Raw genomic sequence first — 12,105 nt, forward strand, 5'->3', positions numbered from 1 at the left:
CAATTTTTTTATGGTGCTCCATAAACCTTAAAAGGCATTCGGAACATTCAGGGCTTCGCGCTGATACGAGCAGTCTTTTTTTGATTCAAACTCATTTTTCCTGATAGATTCAAGCAACTAGCATTTTATCAGAACTCATTGTAAAAACATCGAAGCTCTTAGAAATTATATGACTTGGTCATTTTTTTCCAACACCTAGATTTTATTACGTGGCTAAACTGTCTTTTTTGTGATTTTTTTTGCAGATTCTGCAAGTAGCTGAAAATAGATTTGTCGCGAATACGCGAATATGGCTAAAAATTTTTTGTCTTCTTTGCTGTTTTAAAACCCACGAAGAAGTAGTTTAAACATTGTAACACTCAAAATCATTCCAAGAATAAGCGAAATTGAGGAATCCGCCGTATTTTGTGATTTATAAGCAGATTTCGCAAAAAGTTGAACTTTTTTTGCAGAATCCGCTACCTTACTTTTTTAAATCTTTTTTGCTGTTTTTATTTCCACGAAAAAATGGCTAACTCAATGACTCGGTCGAAATTGCTCCAAAAAATAATCAGCAACAACAATTGCGGAACCCAGAACAGTTTGTGGAGTCCAAAAGCAAAAATCTATTTATTAAATATAAGTTTTTGCAGAATTCGCTTTTTTGTGGAATCCGCTTACACTGTGCGGATTCGACTCATATCATAGTTAGAAATTTGTGAACGTTAGAAATTTGTGAATCCGCTTTTATTTGGTTAGTTTGTTTAAATTTTACAGAATCCACTTCCATTTGTGAAAAGTGGAGCAACTGGCTATCTGAGATATAACTAAAGTGCCGAAAAAATTTATGTTAGAGGTTTCAATTCGCGGAAATTTTGGTTGTTTGAAGACATATCACTGGATTCTACTGAACTACTAACGCCAAGTTGCTGAAGTTTTTATCTACTCTCGTTTAAAATCAACAAAATTAGTCGCTTTAAAAACTTCTATTCAAAAACGTCGCATAGAATTGGAAAAGTGACCGTAATGGATTATACAAAACTTTTTGAATAAAAAAACTTCAAAAATAGTATCATTTCAAATTTCCTAAAAGAAATGCATGAAAAGAAATGTCTTTAAAATGCTTTTGGCAGTTTTTTTTGCTTTGTAACAAGATGATACTGATAATTCATTCACCACTAAATTATTTATGCAAACAGTCTATAAATACCTAAATTCGTCTTGTATGGAAATAATAAACTGAAACTCCGAAGAAATAATTGAAACCGTTTCAGATTTAACAAACATTGACTGATTGATTTATGAAAGTTTTGATGGAAAATTGTTTTCATTATAACTTTTTGTCTTGGAAAATAATTTGGTTTGTATAATACATTTTTTGTTCGTTGTCTCATTTGACCTTCAATTCAAAAACTGAGCTAATTGCAAGATCATTTACAGAACTTTTCTTCAAACGAAAACAAACATTTTAGCTTTGCTCGACTTTTAGTCTCGGTTTGGCTGAACTTGTGTGATTTTTTCCACGTTCTTGAATTTTCATACAACCTAATGCTCGAAACAGCTTGAGATCGTAGTTTTTTTTGCGACATTTTAAAGCAGAAATTTACCATTCAAATTTTTAGCAAGAAAATGCTATTTAGTTGCTTATCAGGCATGGAAATATGATTGTCATAATAAAAGTTTGTTTGAAACGTTCAAAGAGCTGGCCGAGCTGGGGAATTTTTTGGTTCTACTCCCCCTATTTAAAATGAAAACGAAAATTTTAATTGCAAACTTGGATCGATGTTACAAAAAAAACTTAGAAAATGGAGAGCTGATATCAAAAGCGTTAAACTAAGTTAAAAATTGTTAAACTGCGAAATCAAATTAACTTAAAACCCTTTTGATCTCATTTTTGTGAAATTTAACTAGTGAAAGTAGCAAATAGTGGCGACAAAACGCATTGAGGCTAAATTAGATGAAATTGCTTCGTTTTGAACTGTGATATATTAATATCTGCTTTTTCCCTTGGAATAGATCTAAGTGTTACAAAATTCACTTTTTTGTAATTTATGGGGAAAGGTTTTAGCCGAAAAGACCCAAGTCCGTTATCTCACATCATTAGTCATATTTCACCTAAGAGGTAAATTTTTATCACGCAAATTTTTGTGGCACCGCAAAAAAAAACGCTAATAATTTGATTGCAAAACTGACCAATTGCAATAATTATAAACATAAACAACGATTCATACTTTAAAAATTCTTTTCATCATATTTTGCGATATTAAGAATTGTAATGTCGCTTTGAGTTTTTAGGTTTATCTTCGAGCAACTTGCTTTGAAATTTTTATTACCAGTTCTTTGATAAAGTCGATATCCAACAGATTTCTGTCATTAAAAAGTTTTTCCAATCTTTGGATATCTTTAAACTGTCAGCTTAGTGAAATCACTCTTTTTGGCAGGCAGTTTTTCAATTCTTATTATTTCCTTTTTGGTTCAAGATAATCATCACTTGCAGAGAAAAAAGATTTGACAAGAGCTTAAATTTACAAAAACTCATACTTTTATGTCCGCAAAATTTTAAGGTGATTTCCTTTTTACAGACCAATTGGGCTTAGAGTTGTCAAATTTGTCTGAAACTGGTCTAATACGAATTAAAATCATCTTCCGCTTCGGTCAATTTTACATTTATTTCCGATCCACTGTTTCATATCATTTTGGGCAAATTGTCAAAAACGCAATTAGAATTTTCTTTTTTGAAGCATAAACTGTCTCTATTTCCTTTCAAGCGGAAATTTTAGCACAAAATTGGTTTTAAAAGCCAAAATTTACCCAGCAGCAAAAATAAAAAAATTGAGAAAAAATGGATATTGATATCAGATTAGAAAGGTGTAAAATTAACAAATTTGGGCCAGGATAAAACCCTTCAAATTAGATCAAAATGGATTAACCTAGTAGTTGGAAATTGTATTTTATGAGGGTAGGGGATTCGATTTCGATTAATACGCCAATCCCTACCTCCCAACAGAAATTGGTCTTTTTTGAATCCAAATTGCCATTATAGATTTGAGGAAAAATCATGGGCTATTAAGAGGATTAAACTACGTTGAGGCGGTAGTTCAAAAGACTACCCATTTAACGTGATCACCGTCTAAAATAACAAGTGGGTAAAATTTATACCAATTACAGTCGAGCTTCTTCAAAATTGTCCGTTTTATTTTCGCGTAGTCAGTTAGCTAAAAAGAAAACCCAAATCAACAACCGTGTTTTCAGTCTCCGAAACACAAAATTATTCTGACATCAATACATATCTCAGAGGAATAAACAAACGAACAAAAACAAACAGAATGGTTTCGCAAAAGACAGCTATGATTCTGGCCGTGGTCGTTTTTGGTGAGTGAAATTTTTGTTCAACATTTTTTAGCTCATTGCTTAAGATATTTCATGACTAAAATCATTATGAAATCATATTTACACAGCTTACCAAAATTTTCTGCAAACCAAACTGAAAGAAAATTGTGCAAAGCTTATGAGTTAGACAGCAAGCTAATACATGCTTGATTAGGTAAATTTATGAAAAAAAAACGTATCTTCAAATGATGTACCATTTCTTAATTTTCAAATTATTTTGGAAAAATTTTCACTTTTTTTAAAAGTGATCAAGCAGAAAAAGATTCAAATTTTTTTTTGAATTCAGTTTTAACATCATATTTGAAGTTCGTTACTATTCATGTGATTACTGCTCTGACTTGTAAAGTAACTTCAAGGAATAATTGTGCTAGGTATGTTTTTTTTCATGCAGCCAACTTTGTGAATTTTTAACCAGCCAACCTTGAACGGTACTTTTACAATGTTTCATAGCTAAATTTGTCCTGAGCTCTGTTTAAAAAAATGACATGTTAAAATTTTGGAAGGTTATTATGTTTTGAAAATTGTCAATTAATCTAGGTTGGGAAATTAACACGCATTTAACTTCGTCCTTTTAAAGCGTAAGCGGAGGTTCAACCCTTCGGAAGACCTTTCAATTTATTTTGATGCTAACAATTTGAAACTTATAAAAAGTTGCTAGATTTGATTTGCATACATTGTAGTTGACATAGCGGGAAGTTGTCTGAACAAAAAAATTTTGTTTCATTTTATATGAAACATATATTTTTTCAATAATCTGAAAAGATGAACTGGTCCTTAGAGCTTAAGGGTAAGTAGAAAAGATCGGGGCTATGTCTGATAAAAACAGACAATTTCACAAAGCTTCAAGAATTTCAATCATACAATTTTTCTATCAAAAAAATCTTGATTTCTAAAAAAAAAACATTTGGTTTCCAATTACGAATTTTAACATACAACAAAAAAAGTATAAAGTTTTCAAACGTTTTCTAATTGTAATGGCTTAATGCAAAATTAGCAATAAAATGAAAACATAACAGTAACAGTTTTCAAAAAACGTATATTATCAGTTCAATCAACTTAATTTCGTTTTGTGCAACAATTGCCAGCCAGTTGCTGTTTTATATATCTATACTTGTGCTTAAAAATCTTTTCATTGTAATATTTTATTTCATGTTTTCGCTTTTTTTCAACTGGCATAGTTTTTTCATATGGAACAGTTTAGTACAGAGGGCTTTTTAGCATAGTTTTCTCTATGTGATGGGATTTGTTAGTGTGGTCTTATTTTCATGCATCCAAACATAACTAAAACAAAACTTAGAAGCAGTAATTGACAACAGTAAAATCTAAAATCTGTTTCCCTTAAGTTTCATTACTAACAAAATGAGAACTGACTTCCATCTGTCATACACTTACTATCTTCAATCGAACTTTTGTGAGAAAATTGATAGAAAGTAAAGACTAAACAATTTATCAGTCTGGATAATTAAAAAATTGTAATGTTTCGAAATATTTCTTTAATGATTTTTTTAAAAAAGCTTTTGATGAAACCAGCTCAAACATTTTATTAGTAACTGCGACACTACTTGAAAAAGTCAAATTAAAAAAAAAACAGAAGTTTTTATAGGCCAGTAAATATTTAATTGCGATTTAGTCGCAGATTACTTGAAACAAGTAAAAAATATATAGAAAGCCTGCTAGGAAAAATGCTGGGTTTAAACTATCTGCGACTAAATCGCAATGAAATATATTCTAAACTATAAAAACTTTTATTTTTTGAACATGAGTTTTGCTCCTAAATATTTGAATAAAAACTTAGTTCACTTAAGTTTCTGCAATTGCGAACGAAATTCCTATGCTAGAATAAAGTTTTGCAACAAAGCCTGCTTCAGATAATTCAAACACCACAAAAGGCATATCCAATTTTTTAAATTGCTCAATCTTTACTAGACTTGCATATCAAAAGGAAACCCTCGTATATTCTTTGAATATGAAAGATTTTTTTTTCATTAGTTTTGTCCGAGAAAATTTAAGGTTCAAAATTGTAATTTATTTCAAAATTACAAGGCCACACATTTCATTGGATATGTGCAAATTTTAGTGTGTGTGGGTCAGTGAAATCATGAGACAAGTCTTGAAACATGTTAAAAACTAATAGACAAAAACCCCGAAATCACAAGATCAAAGCAAGATTAAACGGAGCGGCCTATCTGCGGATTTCGTTCACAATTCACAAACAACACTGTTTAACCTCATAATGTAGGCCAAAAGCAAAGCTAAAAACTTCATGTTCATTTTTTAGATTATTGAATTCTCCCAATTTCAACCTTACACAAATTTGGCATGAGAACATAAGAAGGGTTGCAACTTAAGACAAGAGGTTTAAATTGATTGTTTTTTTTCATTTCAATTACAATTTTAGCGCCTCATTTGAATATTGAGTTAACAGCGTGCCTTAATTATTCCGAACTGAATGAGTATTCAAACTTTAAACTTCTCTATAATTCGTGAAAATTTTAGGTGAAACCCTCTTTTGAAGAGTCAAAAATTACCTTAAAAATACGTAAGAAGCAAAAATAAATCTAGAGTTTTGGAAAGTCGTTACTTACTTAGCAGATAATCTATCTTATGTCCAACTAATATTTTTTTTGTTTTGGGTGTCAAAACAAGAACACTGAAAACAAGAAACCTGATTTAAATATATATGCTATTTTTGCTGTTTTGACTCCATACATCAAAAATGCAACTCATACAATTCCAGAGTATTTGTCTAGCAAAATTGCTATTCATACAGTTCTCACACTGCGTGAAAACTGTGACTAAATTTTAATGATGAACAAACTTCTAGTTACTTATATTTATTACTTATATTTAACTCTAACTTTGTTCAGTTGCTCATGAATAATGATATTTAAAAAAAAATTCAAATTTTCTTTTTTTTGCAGTCTGTGAAAATATCCAAACATCACGCTTGATCTATGTCGGCAAACACAGCACAAGTTTTCTGCTCTCGAATTAGTTTATACTTCCTGATGCAATCTCATAACAGTTTCGCGATTAGATTACAAAATTTCAAATGGGTATTTAATGTCGAGGTTGATTGTTTTTGGAAACAAATACTAAGTCGAATAGTCCTGAAAAACGAAATAAAAATTATGAAACTTTGTGGTTCATGCAGAGTAGGAGCTATAATTTATTTGAGGGGGGGGGGGGACTTTCAAAAAAAATCAAAATTTTTTGTCGACTTTCTTATGTCAAGCAAATTGATTTCTCGACCACTCCCAGCACACTATGATTTTCCTATTTTGACAAAATTTTCTGCGCCGTTTCTGCGCCGTAACAAAAAAAGGAGGGACCCTTTGGTTGGTGAGGGGGTCGAAACGTCCTGCATGGGAAGTTTTATTCTGAATCAAAATATCAACTTGTACAAACAACATGATAGTTTCACTAGTTGCTTTCTGAATCAAAATATCAACTTGTACAAACAACATGATAGTTTCACTAGTTGTTTCACTAGTTATCGTACGAAACCTCTTCTTTAATTTTGCGCTCTGGCTTATTTCGTTTTTTTTTTCAGTATCACTCTTAGCTTTGAAAAGAAAATCAGTTTTTTATTTGTCACAAACAATTTCAGGGAAAAGGATTTGATCTAGTCGCTACTGAAATTCCATCTTCAAAAAAATGTTTAAATCCCCGATAAGAGCAGAGGGGCTGAAAATGACATTCATTCGTTCTACAAAGCAATCAGGATAACCAAAATGAGTTATTGTCTGCGCTCAAAACTACAATAAAAATATTGATTACTATTTCAACTTCCTTTTACCGTAAGCGCAAAGCTCAGCAAAAGGCAACAAAGAGAGTCCCGTAACTATAATCACATGGCATTTCCAATATCACAAGATCGCTTTGCTCAAATTTTAACCTATTTTAACTCAAGTTGACTAAAAAAAACATCGCAAGAAAATTGTGCATAACTCAGCCGTGAAAAAAAAAAATTAAGTTTCTTGTCAAATTTGATGAAATTTTTGATGCCGACGAACTGCAAAAGATTTTTTTTATTCCCACTAAACTTTAAAAACAAGAGCAATGAAACTGTTTATATTTGAAATACAAAAATAACAGTTTTTTGTCAAAATGATTGAAGTAATTTTTAATGTCTATGATCTTAAGCTGAAAAAAAACTTGCCATTTAAAATTTTTTTTGAGCGTCATTTGTTAATTGGAAAAAAAAACAATTGAGCGAAGATTCAAAAAAAATCAAATTTGATATTTAACATCCATGTACTTCCTTTGATTTGTTTGTCAAGTTAGTCAACTTTTGAAATTGTTTGTTTCAGGTGTGCTTCTTTGTTTCTCAAATGCAGAGGTTAAAAAATGGATGGTAAGTGAATATCGAGAAGACTTATTTAATAATTTTTAATACCAAGGTTGAAACACTGAAGACTCAATGCTTTCTTCGTGGTCGATTAGTGTCCGTGATGAAAACTAAAAAACCCAGAGTAACTTGACTAGATTCGAATAAAACACTAGATAGGGGGAGGGGCTTGAAAAAACTTCTCCAGGAAGTAAATCAAAACGGGTTCTTAAGCGCCTAAAATAAAAAGTCGTCTCCTTACTGATGCGAGTTTCGAAAGACACGGTAATTGCAACCTAATTTGGTCAAAAAGCCACAAATTTCAAAATTAATTTTGCAACACTTTCAACATTTTCAACAATTTTCTCCATAGCAATCGTACCTTTCATGCAGTGCTCGCTTCCATGCACTTCCATGCGCTGACGTGCACTGAAGTTTCATGGATATTTTAATCGATTATATTGGAATTTCATTGTTAGTCTCTATAAAATAACAAAAATAATCTATTATAATCGATTAAAAATAGATTAAACTGATACCATTTTTCACGCAATAAAATCCCAATATAATCGATCACAAAAATTTTATCAATAGAAAAACAATCAACTTTTATCGACTATAATGGATTATAATCTATTTATTAAAATGGTTCGGTGTGCTGTTTTAATTTTTTCATTATAAGGTTAAACTTTCATTAGTTACTTTGTTCTCTCGTAACTTTTAATTTTTTCCTAATTTCAATCGCGTTTATGAAAACATATAAAAACTCACGTGTTTTTGTTATTATTTTAATTGAGTTTTAGTCGCCAAACCCGCGATTAAACCCACACCACCCCCCTCTCAAGTGTTTACCACACCCCCACTAAACCCTAAAGATCCCCACCTGTTTAGATAAATGTGTAGTGGGGCTGGAGTGATGTTGGGTGGGGGGGGGGGGGTGTTGTGGGGTAGATACCACACCACCCACCACGTTTACCTGTACTACATAATTGCCTGTCCCGGTGGGGTGTGGTAAACGTGTGGGGAGGGGAGAGGGGAATGGTTTGGATGGAAATGCGAGGAAGGACGGAGAGATGAGGGGAACAAGGAAGGGACGTGGGGGGACGTAGGGGAGGCCTAGGGAGGGGGGATTACTACATATTGGTGTTCGAGTTTTGCAGAAAATTGCAAAAAGTAGAGTCCTTAATTACCAAATTTACTCAATGCTCATGCAATTCATGTACAAAAAAATCTTATTAAAAAAATGGATTATAATCTATTATAATGGATTTTAATGGAATTTTATTTTTTTTAAATAATCGATTAAAATGGATTAAAATTCATTACGTTGTCTAAATCTGTCATGATAATCGATTAAGTAGACAGCATTTTACTAAACAAAAATCCATATAGCATAGTTGTAAGGCGCAAAATTCAAAATCGTCAGATCGTGAATTCGACCCCATGCCATGGCAATGAAAGTTTGTGTGAAGATTAGCTTTTAGCTCTTACTTGATCTCTAGCTTCAGGTTAACCACAACCTGACCACTTTCGGCAGCGATAGCGGTAATTCGTAAAAGTTCTAGACGCATAGAAACGGCCTTGAGTCGCAAATAAAGAGCTTCGCTCATCAAGATAACACAGTCTGGAATGCGGGGAGATAATACAAATGGACTATCCTCGACAGGACTGTTAAGGCCTACTGATAGCTCCTCTGCGATTCGCAGGAACCACCGTTTTGTTTTCTGAGCAATCACAATTACTATCACAACTATAATCTATACAAAAATACGAACCAAATTTAACTAAAACTGTAAGATTTGAAAACTAAAAAAGCTCACGATAACATTCAAAAATAATTTTGTTTCTGTTATCAATCGACTTATTTCCTATTATCAGTTTATGCAGTTTGGCTAGTGTGTTGCAAATTTTGGTGAAACAGTTGTGATTTTTTCATTTCAATCTTAAGTGATTTTTGAGCCAGAGAATTTTGCCACTAGCGCTACTGGTACAAAGAAAACTAAGCCAATATCATACACCCTTAACGTGACTGAAATGATTGCAGTTAATTATAAATTTCAGTTCAAAATTAGGTTTTGTTTTGCTGATCAGAACCATTTTTGCCAAAACTTATTTTAAAGTCAAAATTTGTCCGAAGAGAAAACAAGCAGACCACGCACAAAAATTCCGTAGTTTTCGACAACAATGAAGCACATTTCTTATAGTAAATTGTCGTTGGCAACTTATGAATGCAATTTTTGTTATGCTTCTGCACTTGAAAAAGATGCATCCACAACAAAATGCAAATAAAAATTGCTCCTCCCTGAAAGTTTTGACTCAACAGGTCTTTTAATAATTATTCATGATTCAACGATATCTAATCGTTGTGAAGTAGGATAAGTGTAAATTGGATTTTTAAGAGGTGAAAAACTATGTAGAACTTTCTCGACAAAAACTTAAAAAAAAATCGGAATTTTCCAGAAACGTTATAAAGACCGAATTCTGCCAGATTTCATTCGCTCCAGGCAAGTGTAGAAACCAAGTCTTTTTGGAAATTTAAACTCTTTTTCGGAAGGTTGGAATTCATTGTTTTTTTTTTTGTTTTCTGATACAGGAAAATTTTCAGCGCACATTCCAAAGATTAAGCTCTGATTCTATCCCAATGAGAGCTGAAGGTCTGAGAAAACGTTGATATCTCTGATCAGCGTTTTTTTTTGAATATTTAGCTCTGATTCAAACGATTTTTCAAATTTAATCATAAGTAGTTTTACCCTGATCACAGCCTGAGACGACCAAGGCAAATACTGATTTTCCTTTGAAGCACCGTGAGTTATTACTAATTTCAACCCTGGTTTCGATTTTTATCAGTTTGGGTACTTATTTACTTCGCCCTTTTTGCAAATAAACACAGCTGCTGAAATAAAAACGTGGTTCAAACTAAACTACGCTTGGTTTAGACTGCGATTTCCAAACAGATAAAAGCCTTTTTTAATGGGGCTATTTGCAATTTCGGACAAAAAAAAGAAAAATTGAAATACTTTTTGTTTACAGGAATACAAGAAGTCTGCCCCCACCAAGGAAATGTACGAGAACATTCTAGAACAAGCACTCGATGAGATCCTTGAGGACGTTTGCAAGACGTGCCCACGCGTATGCGGACAGATGACCAAAAAGTGGATGGAATACCGAAAATAAACAACAACAACAACAACATTGAAAACATCAACAGATTCAAAAAAAGAACTCGGCAAACCCCAGGATTTGACTTGGAAACAAACTCGAAGGCAAAATATGATTTCAGTTTTGTTTTCATTCTGAAATTCAGATTGAAATTTATGTCTAAATTCCTTTTTTATTTATTTATGGCAAAAATTGTTTAGAACGTGAATTGATCTGATGAATTGCAGGAACTTTGATTAGTGGAAAAATGCAAATATGCCCCGAAACAAATTGAAAGTATTCTATTGAACCGTATTGATGTCTCTACGTGAACGCTTATTAATTGCATGTGCAAAGCTCCGGTGCAAAAAAAAATGTTTTTTTTCCTCTGGTTTTAGGCTTTCAGATTCATTAAGATTCGTTTTCCTGATTTTTGTCAGTTCTGACAGTTTAGACCTAACGAGCGGGTCATAAAAACTAAAAAAACTGGACGTTAATAAAAGACAATAACCAGAAAACGGTTTCCAAGTATATGCATGCAATTAGATACACTTGGGAGAACGTCAAAACCTATGTCTATTGACGCCTCAAGGGCAAATATTTTTAAAAATAAAATCAATTTTGCACGCTTTTTTCAGCTAACCAAAAAATATATATTTTAATTTTTATTTCATCCTTGAATATCTTTTTTGACACCCCAATTTCTGAACATTAAACACCATTTTTACATCTTCTTGACAGCTTAGCAGCAATGAAAACAAGCTTTTTGACAGCTTGGCACAAGTGAAATTTTTCGTGAATTTTTACTTGGTGCCGGAGCTATTTTAAGACTTTCAAAATCTTACCGATATTAAATCTACGACCAAAGTCTTGCCAGGTATAATTGCAAAAAAAATTTTAAACCGAAACTAGTCTGAAACTAAATTAAGATAGACTGAAAGTTAAGCGCGAAATAATTCATAAGTTATAAAATTCTAAAATTCTAGAAATAATTACTTTTAAAGAAAAAAACCTCGTGGCAAAGCAATTCAACCATTTTTATTAGGCTATCTTGCAAAAAACTGGAAAAACTTCACCATGAGCTCGACAACAGTTTTGGGGTTTTGTATTAATAACCAATTCAACTTCAAATTAGCTTCAAACTGTTCGGGTAAAATGATTTCTGGAAATTTCTGATCTACTTGGCAATCTCCCCCCTTTCAAGAAAGGGGGATGGGTTTTTAGTAGATAACTTGTAGCGAATTTTCGACCAGTCAGAATGCAGCAAA

At 32.3% G+C, this 12,105-nt stretch overlaps 1 long non-coding RNA gene across 4 annotated transcripts; it reads left to right on the forward strand.

Annotated features, from left to right (window-relative positions):
* The first annotated feature begins 2,528 nt into the window (after window positions 1–2,528).
* On the forward strand, window positions 2,529–11,152 carry LOC134855417 (uncharacterized). 4 transcript variants are annotated; one of them, XR_010164485.1, is made up of 4 exons: window positions 2,529–2,543; window positions 3,148–3,351; window positions 7,683–7,726; window positions 10,730–11,152. It is a non-coding gene; the product is annotated as an uncharacterized LOC134855417 (long non-coding RNA). The 4 variants fall into 4 exon arrangements; XR_010164486.1 differs by lacking the exon at window positions 2,529–2,543 and adding an exon at window positions 2,619–2,633; XR_010164484.1 differs by lacking the exon at window positions 2,529–2,543 and adding an exon at window positions 2,755–2,769.
* The last annotated feature ends 953 nt before the right edge of the window (window positions 11,153–12,105 follow it).

The sequence above is a fragment of the Symsagittifera roscoffensis genome, chromosome 10, assembly GCF_963678635.1.
Source record: "Symsagittifera roscoffensis chromosome 10, txSymRosc1.1, whole genome shotgun sequence".
In the NCBI taxonomy this organism is placed as follows: domain Eukaryota; kingdom Metazoa; phylum Xenacoelomorpha; order Acoela; family Convolutidae; genus Symsagittifera; species Symsagittifera roscoffensis.